A 20,000-nucleotide genomic window follows, 5' to 3' on the forward strand; every position below is an offset into this window, starting at 1 on the left:
TACACCTGTCTGAGGAACAGCCCATATATTACAGGCAAACCTGTGGCCATTATGTGGATGGCCCTACAGTTGAGAGCTATGCAGAGACAGAACTTTGTCACACTGAAACCCATGCAGAAGTAGCATGTGCAGACAAACCCTGTTACACCAGCAGTATTTCAAACATATAACAGCAATACTCACATTCTGTTTCTAAGTCTTGAACCTTCCCCACTATTTAGTTGGCTTGTCTCCACAAGTCTTGTTGTAAGAGATAGTAGCTCACACAACTCCAGGATGTATTCCTCACAAGTAAGGGAAAGGGCCAACACCAACATGGAGTACTCATTTATAAGAGTGTGTTGCCATGACATTGGCTATTGGAAGAACTATACAGCTGCTCTGCATGCAATTAGCAAGTGGGGAACCCCAATAGGTGCACCGGACATCACCTGGTTCATAGATTCATATGTTCATAGGTTGGTATGAGGCTATTAATCCTAGTGCCTATACAAGCCTAGCCATAACAATTCCCTGGCTATTTCTTCCCACAGTAGTTTTTCCCTGGACCCCTGTCTAGCAGGGTGACTGACGTGATCCCCAGGGTGAATTTCCTATCTCCCATCCAATCATCAAGGTTCTTTTTGAAGAAGGCCAAAGAGGCACTCTGCTTGACATGCATGGGTAGTCTATTCCAGAGTCTGAGGAGTCTCTGGGTCAGGAACCTATCCCTCCAGCATGTTTTGTTCATTGTGATGACAAGGTTTAGATCCCTGGAGCATGTGTCTCTAAGGGATTGGGATTTCTTTAAGTGTAGCATGTCCAACAGCTCTGGGTTTGACATGGCTTTGTATGTTAAGCAGAGGTCACCTCTGAGTAGACGATATGCGAAAGAGTATAGATGGAGTTTTTTTTAGATGGTCAGCATAGGGCATCTGCTTTACGTCTGTGATTCTTTTAGTGGGGTATTTCTGCGGCCTTTCCAGTTGTTGCAGATGTCTTGAGGGGTACATCCCAAATGGGGCATTGTATTCTATAATGGGTCTAATGATGGATGAGTACAGTGAGACAATGACATCCTTTTTTCTGGATGAAAAGCCCTTAGTGATGAGGTGTGCCACATAGAAGGATGTCCTGACTGTTGTGGCAATGTGGTTATTGAAGATGAGACCACTGTCCACCTGTGTCCCTAAGTCTCTTATCACACTTTCAGTGTTTAGTGCACTGCCACCTATGTGGTAATTCACGGGTTCATGTTTTTTCCTAAAGGGGATAACTATACATTTCTTGGCATTGAGCTTGAGCCCATGGCTTGGGCACCAAGCATCTGTTTCTGTGAGGCCCTTTTGTAGAATATCCACATCATTTGGGGATTTAATAATGGCTCCCAGTTTGCAGCCATCTGCGAACTTTGTTAGCCAGAGTCCCTTAGTGTTGGCCTGTACTTCAGAGAAGTAGATTCCAAACAAGAGCAGACCCAGGACTGAACCCTGAAGTACTCCACTTGTCACTTGTCTGGAGCTGGATTTGGAGTCGTCTACTTTTACAGTATGGGTTCTGTCAGTAAGCCAGTTGGCAACCCATTGAGTGATGTAGGGATTAATGCCCAGCTTAGTAAGTTTATCTATGAATCCAGAGTAGGGGGATGGTGTTGAAAGCATTGGCGAGGTCCAAATAGGCTGCATGGACCACATTACCCTTGTACATGGCTCTGGAGACTGATTTGAAGAAGTCAACCAGGTTGAGGAGAGAAGATCAGCCCATCATGAACCCAAACTGCATGGGTTCCAGTGTTTGAAGGTTGCCGATGTCTTTGTTTATAAGTTCCACAATAATAAGTTCCATGGCCGTGCAGATCAGGCTCCTCATGCTGATGCAGTAGTTCTCATGATCCAAGCTGGATGCTTCCTTGTGGAGTGGGATAACTGTAGCTGTGCGCCACTCAGTGGGCATGAAGCCTGAGGTGAGGGTATGATTAAACATGACACTTAGGTGAGGTGCCAGTTCATTTTGTAGTTTATGTAGTACACAGCCTGAGATGTCATCTGGTCCCATGGATTCTGTATTCTTAGCTTTGGAGAGTGAATTTTTTACCTGTATGGCCATTATTACTGTAATTTGGCAATCTTTCAGTATTGAGATGGGCCCTTTAGGGGGTAAGAGGGGGGTGAAGTTTGTACTGAATTGATCTGCCAGGATATTGGCAATATCCTTGGCATCAGTATCTTTAATGCTATTCCGTTGTAGCTCAGAGCAGATCTGAGCATTGCCATTTAGATTCTTGACATAGGTATAGAATGCCTTGTGGTTTCTTTGGAATCTTTGGCAATTTTATTTTCATATCTATCTTTGAAGGATTTTATGATGGATCTCAGCTTCATATTGAGGCTGGTAAGGGAGTTTTTTGCATCCTGGGATTTTCCTCTTTTCTGCAAAGTTTCTTCCTTTTGTTGTAAAGTATGTTTATGGCAAGGAACAACCAGATTGGCTTCCTTTTTTTGGAGGAGAGCATCTTAGTTCTGTTGGGGATGGCACGATTCCTGCATGAGTGGATGTACTTGTACAGTGCATTAGTGTAGGATTCAGCAGTCGAACTTTCATTTCCCGTTTGCATGGGTGTCATGAAGTTTGTCACTTCTGACTTGAGTAGCATGAAGCTGGCTTTGGAAAAGTTTTTTATGGAGGTTTCTTTACTGGGGGTGGAGGTGGGATGTGGATGTCAAGGGTGATTAGCTTATGGTCAGACCTGACCAACAAGGGGGTGACCATAGGTGTGGAGCATCGATTTCCCATGTTGGTAATGACCAGGTCTAGGATATTGGAGCCATATTGGTCATGAGCATCACCTACAGAAGCCATGCTGCCACCTATTCAAACCAGCTCTATCCCGGTAGTGCACAGAGAGAGAGAGAGAGAGAGAGAGAGAGAGAATAAGAAATGAAACATAAAGTGGAAAAGAGAAGAAAGAAAAAAGGTAAGTGGAACATGTAAGCAAGTAATTGAATGTACTACTTGGTCTGTAATAATGGGAAATATGATTTGGAGGAATATATGTCCCAACAAGACATGCTGTACTAATGTCCTGCTAAACAGCTGCTATGGCCATAGCATCTGGCCTTCTCTGCAGTGGGAGATATCACAGGCATACCTCTCAGCTGTACAGATCCTCACAGAATGTCAAAATTTTACCATCATGTATTTTTGTCTGTTCCTCCGGACATCTGTACTTTTCTGGCAAATAGCTGAGGATTGAAGTCATCAGGTAATGACAAAAACTTGAGTTTAAGACTCCACACCCTTAAGAATATTCACTGTAATGCTAAATGTATCATTCTACAAACTTCCTATGTTTGTAACAGGTATATTTAATGTCTATCCCTATTTATTCCCGCATCATTTTAGGGATTGTCCAGATGTGATGCTTTGAGAGGTTGTGAGGAGGGATCACAGCTCAGGAGTCTGACTCACCTGGGAAAGGACAGCTCATATATGACAACCACAGGGGTGTCTGTCAAACAGTTGTGACTGTGCCACTGTTAGGCCAGTTAATGGGACGTTTTCCACATCCATGTTACCTGTGATTATGAGTATGGCAACATGTTTGCCTTGTAAAGCTAAGACACCTATAGAGGGCATGTGCATAGTAGAGTACTGTTGCAGACATGTGTGTTGAACTTCATGTGATATACTAAATTAATAACATTCAACTGTACAGTGTTCTGCTCGACAATAACCACATTTGTTACTGATATCTGTAGTCACATACAAATATACCTGTCTTATGTCAGCCAAACCATTGGCAGGTCTGTGAGCAATGGCATTGTAACATAATAGTCTACTTATCACTGTTGGACATCTTCCATGTTATCACAGTGATGTCAAACCATACTGTGCAATCAACGTACTAATGTATGGTGCAGTTATATAAATACAGTATCAATACTGATGTCCCTTTTGACAGCCATTTATGTGTGCCATTTTCCAGACATACTGCTGTAACAAACTGAGAAGTATGATTGAGCAGCAAGACTGGAAATACAGTGTGCCATACTTACATTCAACAGAAATGTAAGCCAGGTATCCCCTGAGTACATGTATGTATGCATGCATATGTTCAGCTGGAAGGTACAAAACTAATCACGTGGGTTTCAAACAGTTAGGTAAATAGGTTGTGCATGTTGCACATGTGTGTAATATTAGTGTCAGTGCATACAACAGACATATATATGTGTACAGCTACTGGTGGTTGCTTTGCCCTGACACTGATGTGGGTACTAGAGTAGGCATGATTATCAGATATTAATCAGAGAAGTGTCCACCTGTGTTATAACCCTCTGTCCATGGCTACCACTACCAGCTATATCAACACCTATATACAGTGGATATCACAAGTGTAAACACCACTATTGGAATAGGTTATAGGTTAGTGCTAGGCTAACTGCCCTTTTGGGTCATTTGAAGCCTAGCCAGTTGCCCCATGTGAGAATCAAACCCTGCCCCTTGTGTCTTTTAAGGTAAATACCTTAACCATTATGCCATCCTCCCACCCTAGGTTTGTGTGCTGTATGACAATTAGACCACCGAAGATCATTTCATAATGTTTCTCATCTTGAATGTGATCCATAGCCTGTACAATTCCATTGAAATACAATCAAAGGTGTTTCTAGGAAGGTGAGCAACTATTGCCAAATGAAGATGTGCCATGATGTTAGAGTCCAGACCAAGACGGACAAATGCTTTAACCATCTCAAGAGGTGCATACACAAGTTTAAGAGTGTGCACACTCATTCAACTGGCTTATTGTACTGAGTATTATTTCCATATGTTTTCACAGACCAGATTGTTGTGTTTTCAATTGAATTGTACAGGCTATAGGTCACACTACAGGTGGGAATTGTTATGAAATTAGTTATTGTGGTTCCATGTTCCAATTGCACAAATACCAGGCAGTGTATCAGGGGTGTGTACCCTTTATATCCACTGTAGCTATATGGACACAACAGTACCTGACCTGTATAGCCAGCCTCCACAAGGTTGAGTAATCCCCTTTGGTGGACAGCAGCAATACACAAACCACATAATAGGTTGCTACATTGGCTGTACAGGGACACATAGGTGCAACAACATTGAAGCAAGTCCACCTATATCTGAGCAAGCAGGCAAGTTCACAGGTGATGTCCTGTAAGGCTGTCTATGACTATAAATTGGACATATACACACCAGCAAGGAAAATTGCAACTTTGTCTCCATAAATGTTGTAAGTCTCAGATGAAACAACACAATTCACCCTGTACTGGGGGAAAAGAACACTTCATACACACATGCCATGGAAATAGGCAACCTGCATCACACAGGTTAGATGGGAACATTCCCACCCTGTCCACCCCAGTCGTACATGGAGATATTCACATCAACCACACTCCTCCCCTCAGCAATGATGAGCATGTACATATTGCCTACTGATGGCAACAACAGCATATCTTCATGGGGCATAATAACATCAGTGTCTGCCTCCTACATGAACTCAGGCATGTGCTCAGAGCTCCATCACACACTCTGCAGTCAAACACAGACCTGCCACCATCCACACACCATCCACATGGAAGATGACCACTGTCAACCCTCTACACAGAAATGAATGGAGGATAGAGGATTATGCAATCAAGTGTCCAGCATTGGGGGGAATAAGATAGATCAGGGACAGGTGTATAATGCAAGCTGCAATAGCCATGACAGCTTGGAGGTTTCTGGTGTAGCCTGGATTATTTGCAAGTAATATCCACTATTGATGTGCATTTTGACAACTGTATGAAGTCATGTGACCTTTTCCTGTTCATGTCTTCCAGGTGACATGCAGAGTGCTCACCTACCAGCATTATCTGTTGGGGAAACAGACATCATCACCCAATATGTGATTGGACATTATGTCCTGTCATGTGGACGGAGAGCAGAAGATGTGTGGGAGAGGACTGCCCTGTGGAGCAGTGTGGTCCACAGGGTAAATTATGTCGACCGGCACAGCAGAAATTATGTGCATATGCAGCATTGGGCCACTGACCTCAAATGCCAGGCCCATCAATGGGCTGCTGCTGTAGTGAGGGACTGGCTAGCCACAAGTGGGGGCCCAGCCATCCAGCCCCCACTGACACCCACTGAGGAGCTCCTCACCACACTTGGGCCACACGCCAAATGCACAAGCCATGACGCCGAGGGAAGCATTGTGGAGGTGGGTTGCACACACACACACTGGATGAGGAGCATGCAGGTAAGGGCCCAGTGGGGATTAATACACTAATGTATCAGACATACATGTATCTGTATTGTATCTACATGCATGTGTCAGGTCTGATTGCAGTTGTGGATGGGGTTTTCTAATGCACAGAGATGCACATCTATGGTGAGGACAGGACATTGTATATTATTGTGGTTAGTACTGTAGATGTGCAGACATGCTGCATCCATCCTATACCAAGGCCACATATGCGTCTGCTGACAATAACTCCCTCTCACAACTACCTAGGACCCTCTGGTATGCATATGGGACAGCAGGCTGAAGCTGGTGAGTATTACAGTGTTCTGTTGTTGCCTGACAATACCCCAGGTATGTGAAGTGCATGCAATTTACCATTCATACAACCATCAGTAATAGCTATATTGCTTTATGTAATAACTATATTGCTTGTTGTGCATGTTCACTTGTGCTGGGTTAACTGTATGGCATTACAGTGGTCACCACTGGGGCCTATATGACATGGATTCAACATTCCTGTAGCATACCTCATAACTTGTCAGTGGCAAGATGTCTGGACAGAGGCCATCAAATTGTGCTGGACAAATGGCCTAAGGTAAGGTCATGCGTGACACATTACTGGTATACAGTGGATATAAATTGGGTGTGTACACACCCCTCTTAAGATGCAAGGTGTTCCTGTTACATACTAATTAGGACCACAGTATGACAGTCCACACTTCTTCCAGCTTTTAATGTGACCCATAACAGGTACAGTTCACTTGTAAAACCAAACACCTGTACTCATGTATTGCACCTACAAGGCAGGCCACCTGTGAGGGTGGCAGACTTCCTGTCAGCATGATGTTTCAGTCCGGCATGATACCTCATGCTGCCATATGTGTCAATACACTCACTGTGGCCTATTTTGCTATAATATCACATACATGGGCATTAAGGAACACACAGACCACTTCTGACCATGTATAGGTTTCAAACATATGGATATTCCAGACACATCTGTACAGAGGACTGTACAATGGTTTAACCTGCTACACATGAGACAGATGCTGTCACCACACTATATAATGTAATGGCAGCGGGAGGTGATCACCAGCCATTTATGGTATACACATCAAAATTGTATAAGCCACACATGATATGATCCTCACACAAACAGTTGCCAGCATTTAGATTAGAACTCCTGTCTATCTAGGTATCTCTACTATAGTGCTATGCAGTTATCAGCTGCACCACAGAGCTTGTACATTTCCACTTCTTCCAAAGGTATTTATAAGGTGGATGACATCAACAGGTCTACTAAATTGGTGTGAAGGGAAGTGTAAAGGGTAGTACACAGGTCAAAAATGGTATAAGCCAAATAGTACATGATTCACACACACATACTTTCCAGCATTGGGATCAGAACTCCTGCCTATTTAGGTATTCCTACTATAGTGCTATGCAGTTATGAGATGTGCCACAGAGCTTATACAAATACAACTCTACCAGAGGTACTTCTGCGATGGATGACATCAACAGGTCTTCTAAATTGGAGTGAAGGGAAGTGTAAAGGGTAGTACACAGGTCAAAATGGCATGAGCCATATAGTTCATGAGTCACACACACATACCTGCCAGTATTAGGATTAGAACTTATGCCTTGCTAGGTGTGTCTATTATAGTTTTACACAGTTATTGCACACACTACAGAAGTTACTGAACTTTCCCATGACCAAAGCTGATGATAACTGCTCAGCTGTGGTAAAATATTACAAGTGGCATACAGTCTGCCTTCTCTTTCACTCGCACATCATACTAGTTCTTTCTGTCTTGCATTTCAACTAGAATTATGGCTTGACACTTCACCAGGTTATTGTATCATGAAGTGTGGCACACCTGTGAGCTGTCAGCAGTACTTGTTCATCCCAGTTGTCGCCTCAGTACATACTAGCTATGTCCACCCCTCTTGGCATGTTTGAAGGACAGTTATCTGTGCTTTCACCCATTAACCGGGTGCACATGTCCATTCTGGGGCACTTTTGCAACTGCCGCATGTACACAAAAAAATCCCCTCTAAACTCCAAACACACAAGCCTGTGAGGGTTACCCATATATCATCTAATGGGGACATACTCACTCTCCAGCAAAGACTGGATTAGCAGGTCAAGAGAATAAGATCAACACCTCTGCCACACCATGTGGAACACGTAGGTCATCATGACACCCACTTTGACAGCCATGACATACAGTAAAAAGCCACACACCCACCTTTCTAGGGGCACTCAATGGACATCTGCCAAACCAGCACAGACCAGCAAGGCTGACACCCACTCAGCCACTGTGACATGGCACATGCCAAGGGACACATATTTAACCTACACAGTGTGCCCCACAAACTAAGCCCCTAAGGCTAAACACCTTGCACAATACAATTATCATGGGTAACTCAATACTGAGGCACACACATCCCACTCACTAGGTTGAATATGGAGCAGGTAACAGCCAAATATCAATCACATGCCAGCATTTAACACATGAGACAGCTAGTCATGTCACTCCACAACAAGGTGTGACAGTAGCCATGGGCAGTGTACCGCTGTCACCCAGAATGATGCTGCAGTACTACAGATGGCTGACTGCAATATTGGCTTACGTGTTCTGTGTCATTCTCAAGGGATCCAGGACTTCTATGCTTGGGATGGCATGATTGACAGAACCAAATGACTTGCCATGAATGTCCTACATCTCTCACAGCTGGGTTGCCAGGTACTGGCTACATGTCTTGCCACCCCTATGGTGCCTTATTAGGCAGTGTTCCTAATGTTATTACCACCATAACAGCTTCACATCTATGTAGTCTGATGGTCATGTTGCTCAACAGTGGACATCTGTCAGGATGCAGTCACTCACAGCAGTTGTTGGAGTGGAGGACACATGTCTGATGTAATGGAGAGGTGGTTCACAGCAGCAGATAGCAGACCTGCAGTATCAAGCTATGATGCATTCCACAGCTGTCAGCCCCCAAACATAGACCACACCACACCTCCACAGGTGGTGTTGTCTCCATATTTATTATGGGTAGGGACACCTCCAGGCTATTATCCCATCATAATGAAGTGGAGATACTTCCGGTATAACTGCCTTGGGGTAATAGTGCAATCCAGACTATAGCCTGCTATGGATCCACATGTATGTTCCTAGACTGTAAATTCACATTCCTCAACACCCTGCATTCCCTGATGGCTCAATGCAACACTGACATAGTACAAGTCTTCAACTACTCCTCTATCACCTGGGCAATGTAGCCAACCGCCAGTACAGTGGCTCAACACTTCTGGGATTCATCATTTCCATTGCCCTATGCCAGCTCATACTGACCCCTTGTAGAGGATGCAACAACCTTTACCTGTGTTGACCACTTAAATATGAGGCAATTGCTCATCCCCATATGTCAATCCCTGCATGGTGAGATTCACACAGGCTGCAATCAACATGGAATTCAAAATGTCAGCTACACCCCCCACAAAAATAACCACCTGGCAAACACTCTCCAAAGCTGACTTTGCAGCCATGAAAACAGGGATGGATGTCTTCACTGCACCCATGGCAATGGGCTGTAGCTGCATGACTGTGGAAACATACAAATAGGCACTGTACAATCAGGTACATGAATGAATGGTACTAGGCAAAGCCAACAGAGCCCAGACACTGTCCTACAAACACTGGGAGACAATGTGGTGGTCCCCTGTCATTACTAAAGTGTACATCAGAAGGAGAACACTGTTGCAAGGAAAGGTGGTGTCCAATGACTGTTGACCTCCCTTATTAGCCTCAAACACAACTTTGGATCCCTTATGGTGTCCCCGATAGGCATGTATTGTAGCAGAGATGCAGCAGACACTAATGACAGTCGCAACAGCCTTGATAGTTACATCAACAACCTCCACAGCATTAAACACAAGTGCTGCGAGTTACTGCACAAAGATAATACCTATCCTGAAACAACAGATATTGACCACAGTCTTTGCAACACATTCAGTGCCAGCTTTACCCGTCTCTCCCCCCACAAGTGAATTGCTGAGTGAATGTGTTCTCACATGCTGTATTCCATTTCCATTATAGGAATCTGTGTGTCATCAGGATGTGGCCCTGCAGCAAGGCCACAGGATATGGTAGTGTGGTGACACATCCACCATATCATAGGCAGGGTACAGTATGTGCACAGTAATTCCTGGTCTGTAACACAGTAATTGCATATGCCTCACAGATTATAGGGTTGATGGTTGTACATAGATACATGTTGATGTAATCTGTTGTAGAATGGAGAATGGCACATATTCTGGTTTGGACACACCTCCGATTGCTAATAACCACAGCCACAGGGGATATTCAGCAACCAAACACACTGGGATTACTATTTACACACACACACACACACACACACACACACACACACACACACACACACACACACACACACACACACACGCACACACGCACACACGCACACACACACACACACACACACACACACACACACACAAACACTTGCCAGTACTGAGATCCATAGGTTCATTGCTTCATAGGTGTGTAGTAGGTGAATGGGCCTGAAGGATCTGCAAGGCTAGCCCAAGGGAATACCTTGGCATCAGGCCACATGACAATAGTCCCCATTGTGGTTCAGGAGTGTAGTCACTGGAGTGGTCCCAGGGGTGGGTATTGCATTCCCCATCCACTCATCCAGGTTTCTATTGTGAGTGACCAGTGATGTGTACTGCTTCCCATGTATGTGATCTATATTCCATAACATGGACAATATCTGGGTTGCACACATGTCCCACATGCATGTTCTTTGACATGTGGAAGTGTGCTTGAGGTCTCTGGGGCATGTAGTGTGGACAGATTGGTATCTTCTGATGTAGTATTCCTGACTTCATTTGGTGAGACCTGGCCATGTAACTGAGGTAGCGATTGCACCTACATTAACAGTATGATATGGGTATTCAGTGGAGTTAGTGGCGTCTGTCCATACAGGGCATGTGCATAAGGCATGGTATTCCCTTTGTAGGATATGTTTCTAGACTCTACAGTTGCTGCAGGTATCCAGTGGGGAACATGGCAAAAGGGCCATTGTACACATTGACTGGGCTGCTGAGGGGATGGAACAGGGTGCCATGTCCTATTACTTACTGGATAACACACACTCAGTCAGGAAATGTAACACATCAAAGTATTTTCTGATGTCAGTGGCACTGTTGTGGTCAACAGGCATGTAACCCACTGCAATCACACCGTGGGTACTATCTGTGAGGCAATATGCAGAGGAATTAATAATATAGTGGTTGTTGCCTAGCAAAGTATGTCTGTGTATGATAAGTGGGTGGAGAGTGGTCTCTAAGTAATAGAGGGGTTGCAAATATTGTTCACTAATCTATACTGTCACATTTAGGGCTGTGGATTGTCTACACCAACCTCCATGGTGTTTGACAACTGTTGACCTTGTAATGTGGAAATTGTGACATATACTAGGTCCTCAACATAATAATCTAGCAAAACCCGGCCCCCAATGGATCCTGTTATTACACAATCACGCCGACCCCCACACAGGATACTAATTGCACACAGACACTTGCCCGTACTGAGTTTAAAACCCCTACCTAGTTATGTATTGCTATTACAGTGTACATTTATCGCACATGCCATGGAGCTTACAGGATGGATCTTGTCCAAGGTACTTCTACGATGAGGAACATCACCAGCTCTTGTAAATACTGGCTGTAAATACTGGCATTGGGTGATGTAGTGGGTGAGAAATTCCATAAAATTTTTACCCTACACACACATTTACATTTGTCAGGGGGGGAGGTTCAAACCTCTATTCGGACCATTATGTTACGCATTTACCACATGCACCACTGGCCTTACATGGCTTTAGGTTGCCAATAGGTACTTCTATGGTAGAAGATATATGCAGGATTGCTAAAGTCAGGCACTGAGATGTGTACTGGGTGTAAATGGGGCCAAAATATTTGAGGTACAGACATACATATGTACACACAAATACTTACCAAAGATGAGATTCAAACCCATACTTATGTAGTTATTGCTACTACATTGTTCTGCATTTATCACATATACCATTGTGCTTACATGTTGGAGAGCTGTGCAAAGGTAGCTTTGAAGGTGAGTGAAATCAGCAGCAGTGCTAAAGGATGGGTAAGGGAAGTATTGTAAGTGTGAACAACCACAGAATCAAGTCTCAACAAGGATAGACACACTCTCTCACACAAACACTCACATTTACACAGATGCCAGAATCAGAACTGGAACATCTGCTACACTATAGTATTACGCAGTTATCGCAAGCACCACGGAGCTTATATGTTGGAAAGCTGTCCAAAGGTATCTTTGAAGGTGAGTGACATCAGCAGCAGTGCTAAAGGAGGGGTAAGGGAAGTGTTGTAAGTGTGAATGACCACAAAATCAGGTCTCTACAAGGATGCATACACTCTCTCACACAAACACTCACATTTACACAGTTGCCAGGATCAGGACTGAAACTCCTACCTAACTAGTTTGCTACACTATAGAATTAAGGGGAACTGGCACAGTATTTAATACAAGGAGACACAATGGATGTGAAAGACTAAGTACTCATAAGGAAGATATCAATGATATGGATAGATTATTTTTTGTTAATAGATATTCTCCCTTTTCTGACTGGCTCAAAGGGCTGGTGAATAGATTATGGCCAATCATTTCCAATTATGTTAACCTTAAAGATTTATTTTCAAGATGGGTTACCTTTTCCATAGTAGATTTTAGAATCTACAAAAATTATTGAATATGGGAAAGGTTAGAACAGCAGGCATTCGAAAGGGGAGTTTCCCTTGTGGTAGATGTAAGGTTTGCAGGAAGATCAGGAACCTGGATGGTGTAGACGTTAATGGTAGGCTGTACAGGGCCCAAGAGGAATTTAGGTGTGATTCCTGTGGAGTGGTTTACATAATTGGATGTGACTGTGTACCAGCCCTTTGGTACATAGGGCAATCCAAAAGGGCAGTGAAAAAGATCATTATGAAACACTTAGGTGATATCAGAAATGAAAGAATGGACAGTCCAATAGCACAGCATTTTGTAATTTATCATAATAAATTGGATGCCAGTTTCTTTTTCAGCATTTTGGCCAGGCCACAAGATTGCCAAGGAGAAGATTTTGTAAAACATTTATTCATTTTAGAAACTAAGATGATTATAAATTTTAGCACTTTACATCTTAGGGGGTTAAATCAGGAATTGAGTTTTAATGAATAAAGTTTGTATTTGTTTTCTGTACTCACGTCAGGCACAAAGGTATATCAGTACATGTATTAAATGTCACTTTAATAGTGTTACAAAGCAATTTGTCTTAATACAATTATGTATTAATTGAATGATTAAGTACAATATAAATGGGAGTCGTGGTGTAAAATTATTACTATGAAGGCGAAAGCCGAGGTACCAGATGCACCAGTAAATATCTTTTCATTGAATCAACATTCTGCGTTGCTTTTTTTTGTTTTCTTACACTATAGTATTATGCAGTTATCACAAGCACCATGGAGGTTATATGCTGGAGAGCTGTCCAAAGGTATCTTTGAAGGTGAGTGACATCAGCAGCAGTGCTGAAGGAGGCGTACAGGAGATTTAGAGAGTGTGAATTGCCTCAACCACATTCATCTAGAAACACAGACACACACAAATTTACATTTGACAGGACTGAGATTACAAATGCTACATGAATACTCATTTGTACTATAGTGTTAAACAGTTATCACAAGCACCACTAGGACTATATGGCTGAGGGCTAACCAAAGGTATTTCTACAGTGAATGACATTAGCACATCATTTGATATAGGCCAATGGGATGTGCAGTGGGTGGGACAGGTCTCATAATAGGATTCGCTCTGTCGCTGTCTTTCTCTTCCCCACATCTGTGTGTGTGTATGTATGACATATTACATTATGTTGTCCTTAGATATGTGTGTGTATTCCTATCCAATGTGTGTGTGTGAAGTATCAATGATGTACATCACAGACAGCTGTGAATAACCGGTATCTGTAGTCCACTGTGTTGTGAGACATGGGCTTCATTTCTCTAAGTGTAGGAGCATGCCCAGTATGACCTTCTATATTGAGTGTGTGCATCAATTCCAGGGAGGGTTGGACTCCAGTTCAGGATTTTGTGTAGATAGTTTGCAATATGGAGACACAATTTGCTTAACATACAGGGGATGCTGTAACTATTACTGTCTGTCCTGCTTGTGTGACATGTTTGGTTGTAGCATAGATATTCTGACATATGTAGTGTTTTACACTGTGATGTGTCATGTCATCAACTACTGACAGTTATCATTTTTTCCTCACAGTTATTTATTGGGAAATACAAGATGAATGGAGCTGAGACCAATATTCTGAGTAATATAGATTACACATTCTGGCACACACCTGCCATTGTGGAGGGGTTGCTACAGACAATAGACTGCTGGTTCTGTGTAAATGGTGCAGCACCTTGTTAGTATGCTGGATGGGGTTCCCCTCCTTGTGCTTTTCTCAACTTCACGGAATGGCCATCTCCGGCTGGGACCATACCTGTCAGCTTTACAGATACACCCAGGTTATCCAGAGGCAGGACTCATATATCTGGTCAGTTTACCTTCACATTATGGTTTACAAGTGGTTTTTGTGGCTATTCATTCACAGTTTTGCAGTCAGGAGTAGTATGGGCGGACATTAGAGTTTCAGACTTCACACACTCCATGACATCCATGCTTTTACACCCCCACCTCTGTTATTCTCTCCTCCACCTAACATTACATAAGCAAGATCTCAGTTGTATCCCTATAGTTGGGCCTTTATCCCAGAAGTATGTATGTATGGCCTGATCCACAGTCCTTGCAGTAGGAAATGGGGAGGCATGCTACTGGCATTTGTCAACAAGGCCTTGCGTTTGTTTTCTGTTTACTGTTAGGTTGTTAGTTGGGACACCCTAACATTCTGCACATTGGCACTATGGGTGAGGCATAGGCCTTTGCCAGGAGACTGTAGGCCATTTGAGAGTGCTGCAGGCCATCTGTTATGGCATTTCTAAATGGGATTGTGGGGGGGGGGGTGCACACCTGCAGACTTTAACATTTGAAATGACTGTACTGGTATTTTGGTTGCTCCTTTTCATATTGTATTGTGACCTATTATGCAGACAGGAGGCATATCAGTAGAGTACACATGTTAGATCTTAATAGCATATATTTCAGTTTCAGACTTCTTACCCTTCAGAACTGGAATGTAACTGCCAGACCTGTTGTAGTATGTCTGTGTAGGTCTGGTGGGGGGGCTGCTCACCATTGCCATCATTTGGGGGCCTTAGCCCAGCCTTTCTTCATGGCCATCTACACCTGTCCTGCTGGGTGAGGCTGGTGGTGGATATGTGACCCTCATTGACATCCATGTGTGTGACCTATTGACACCCACAGTTATTTGGGCCATCACATGTACTGCGGTGGGGGTTGTCTCCTTGTGTAGTGCTGCCTAGTATGTTGACACCAGTATTTGTTATGAATTTCCTGCTGTCCCATATAGCTGTCAGCTGTCTGCTGCTATCCCATTCAGCCACCCAATTCCCTTGCATGCTTGCATCTATATCATGCATACAGGTATGAGAACATAATACTGTATTCAGTAATTGATAGGAAGAGTGACTTACCTTGTTGCTGGACCAGCATTGAGGACAGTGCTGGAGTGCTTACTATGTTGGATGCACATAGTACACACCCTGTACATGGTAAAGCTCAGGTAGTGTCATGTTTGGCATCCCTTTTTCTGTATGTACGAGTCAGAGAGAGGTATCAGTCCATGGGTCCCTACAGTGTCAGTGTGTGTGCTATGCATTGCCTCTTTGCCATGGCCTGGGCATACTGTGCATGCCTCCTTCTGCCTACAGGGGCAGGCTCAGGATGTTCTTCCTTTGAGTCACTCTGTGCCTGTGCTGGCCTTGGCAATGGTGGGGGGCTGTTTGGCCCTGCCCCATGCTGTTTCTGCTGCAGCTGTTTCTGCAGGATTATATTGTGTAGGATGGCACATACTATGAACATTTGTGTACATGTAGCTGGAGAGTACTGCAAGGCTCCACCGGATATGTCAAGGCAACCGAACAATGACTTGTGCATCCCAAACACACACTTTACAATGATCCTGGTTTGTGCATGTGCCTCATTATGGTGTTCTTGTTCAGGTGGGTGTGCATTTCTGATGAGTGTCATCAGCCACGGCTCCAGTGCATAGCCAGCATCCTTCACTAGATGGCTATATTGGATGTCCCCCCTGGCAAACACCTGATACAGCTGTGAGCAATTCCAGATGTGGGAGTCGTGATAGCTTCCAGGGTTGCCAGCACACACATTCATGATAATGCCCTGGGCATTGCAGATGACCTGGGAGTTGATGGAGGGGAAGCCCTTGCAGTTTATGTAGACCCTAACCCACTCACCGGGTGGTGCTTTTGATGTGTATGTGCATGGAGTCTATAGTACCAACTACTTCAGGGTATTATGCTATACGATGGAAGAGACACATACATGTGGTCAGCATCTCACGGGTGGTGGGGAAATATATGTGCTCACTGGCATGTGGTGTCATGGCATCCAGGAACTGGTGGAGTACCCTGGATGCTGATGCCTGTGAGACCCCCATGATATCCCCAGTTGGTCTTTGGAAGCTACCTGTGGCTAGTATTCTTAAGCCTAGACATACCTTGGTATCTACTGGGTTGGGTTCCCCTCTATTAGCTCTGTGTGTATTGCATGGCTGGCACAGCTCAATGATTTGCTGTAGAATGTCCATGTCCACCCTACAGTGCTCTACTATCTCCAGCTCATATAGGCCCTGGTAGGTTACCCTGGGTCTAACAACTCTTCTCCTCCTCCTCAGTGTGGGTCAGTTGTCAGCATTCTCCTCCTCACCACCCTCAGTCTCTAGCACATATTGATGGAGTAAAGTAGCAGCAGCCTCTAACATGTTTAGTTAGTTTTGCCAGTTAAAAATCCTCCATCTGTGTACACTGGTGGTGTAGAGTTTGTGGGAAAAAACAGCCTGTCAGGTGTTTGCATAGTTTATACTAGTGTGCTGGGCTGCTGCATGTGTAATTGGCTGATTCTGATACAGTCCACCTGCCAGCTATGCTAGTTCTCCTGGATTGCCTTCCTACTGCTGTTTCCCCATTCCAGTTCCTCCCTATTTAAGCCCCGAGGTGTGCCGTGCATAGCCAGTGCTCAAATGTAAACAATGCTGCCATTTCCTCTTTTTTTTTTTTTTTTTTTTGTTTAAAGGCTATGTACACACTACTCAGGCACATCTGACACACACCCTTCCTTAGCTGTGCTTAGCTAAGGGCAAACACGGGCCACAGATCACCAATGAGGTTACAGCAGGCATGACACATCCCCTTATGAAGTCATTCAGCTCTTACACTTGCACTGTTGTATTGCTGCACCTACACAGTTAGGTACAAGCTAACACTTTGAGGAAATATGTGATTCAGTATAACTCCCCTCATTTGCATACTCAAGTGTGTAAGTCCTTAGTTACTGCACTTAGACGGACCTTTTCCCCTTGACAACCAGTGCTCCCTGGTTTTGTTTACATTCAGCATGCTATTGACTATAATGGCAAAATGCAGAATTATCTTAAAATTGACTTTTCTCATTTTTTTTTATTTTTGGCACGATCCTGTTTGCACGCTGCTGCCTTAAGCTTAAACATCCGTGATTGGCCCAAAAAAAAACTTTAATTTTATAAAAAAATAAACTATTATTAATGGCAATGGCCTTATATATGGCCATTGGCATGTGTGTTTGACTATAATACATGATTTCCATGAGCTGTCCTGCCTTTGTTTGCTCAGATGCAGAAATGTATTCAGTTACTAACTGAATACAGTTCTGCTCTGACACTGTACCTGCACGGAGTCCGGCCAGCTTTGTGGATCACAAAATCACCTAATTTCCATGGTTTTTACCAGCAAATGAGGTGATTTGCATCCTGCATGGCTTTCCATGCAGGAACAGTGTAGGGCCGCTCATGCACGTGAAAATGGAACTTTCCTGGATCGTTCGGTGGCCATTTTCCATGCAGGAGCTCCTACACAGTTCCTGCAGGGAAACCAGCCATTCGTGAATTACAGGGAGCATCTTTCATTGCTATCTTTTTAAATGTAAGTGAAACTTTGTAAAATTATTTAACAAGATCACACACACACACACACACACACACACACACACACACACACACACACACACACACACACACACACACACACACACACACACACATGCATACATGCACACAGTCCACAGGATTCACTAATCTTCCATGCAGGAATAAGCTATTCCTGCACAGAAACAACCCTTTAAGTGCAGCCCGGCAGCGTGCCATGCATATTTTTGAAAGCCCCACAGCCTGTGCTCCTAAACTGACATGGAGCCATGAACAAGTGCAGGGGGTGTGTCTGAGAGCAATATACAATATACATGCTCCTGCACTCAAGAGTTTCAGTTCAGCAATTAAAATGAGTGAGAATGCTCATAGCACCCCAAACACGACAGGATAACACTAAAATGTACAGATGTACGCAGAAATCCACAGCAATATGTTAAATCTGTCCCTCCATTTGTTCCCCCATCATTTCAGGGTTTGTCCAGAGTTTTCACTCCAAGAGGTTGAGAGGTATGCCCACCGTGAATCAGAAAGCTGAAAAAATAACAGGTGTAGCAGTAGCAGGGATATTCTGAAGGTTATAGATAAAAGAACACTACAAGGATTTTTTTTTTAAAAAGCAATAAGGTTTAACCATAGCTGCATGGGTGTGCCCATTACTAAGCTACGCATAGTCCAGCTTAAACAGCACAAGAAGTGAAATAGCAAGATTCATGCAATAGAAGCAGTACTGCAATATTGTAGGGGTTAGAGCGTATGTTTTGCAAGCAGTCATTCCCGGTTTGATCCTCACTGTAGTAAATTCTTATTTTACATGTGGAAGCATTTCATAAACAATTTTATTTTGTGTATAACCTACTAAATAACATATATTTGTGAACTGGAGTAATGCATTAAGTCTAGATGTAAGGTGTCATTGTAATAAAGTGGTGAAATCCCCAGATAAATACCAATGCCTCATACAGTATACTTACACATGAATCAGGGATACTAAGCAAATTTATAATATGTAATGAATGATAAATCAATGCCATACAGCAAATAGTGTGTAAAATTAAAAATAACCAATGCTGAGCATTGCACACCTCTTTCCTATCACCCCTTTTTCTTTTCTTTTAAAGTAATTAGCAGAAGGGTAAGTGGGAGTTAACACTTTTAAGTAGTATTAAGTGAGTTTAATCCTGTTTGTACGGGGGTAAGCAATGCCTACACAGAACAAGCAATTTTGAGGCTAACTCTCTGTAAGCATATTTAAATGGAAGTTAGCATTGCTTACTGTCACACAAACCTGCTTACAACTGCTTAAAAGGGCCTTAGTCACTCTGTATCCAACAGCCCTTGTTCTGTACAGCAAGAAAATAATCAGCCCTTGCAATTCTCAAACCCAGGACCCTGCACACGATAGCTCTGTGACTTACTACTACATCATATCATCTGCATATAAAATTGAGGTATTCTCAAACATATGCAGCACAGTCATTCAACATTAGGGAAAATGTATTTATATATGTAGATATATGTATGTATGTATATATATATA

Source organism: Protopterus annectens, chromosome 2.part1 (assembly GCF_019279795.1).
Source record: "Protopterus annectens isolate FY-2018-M chromosome 2.part1, PAN1.0, whole genome shotgun sequence".
NCBI lineage: Eukaryota > Metazoa > Chordata > Ceratodontiformes > Protopteridae > Protopterus > Protopterus annectens.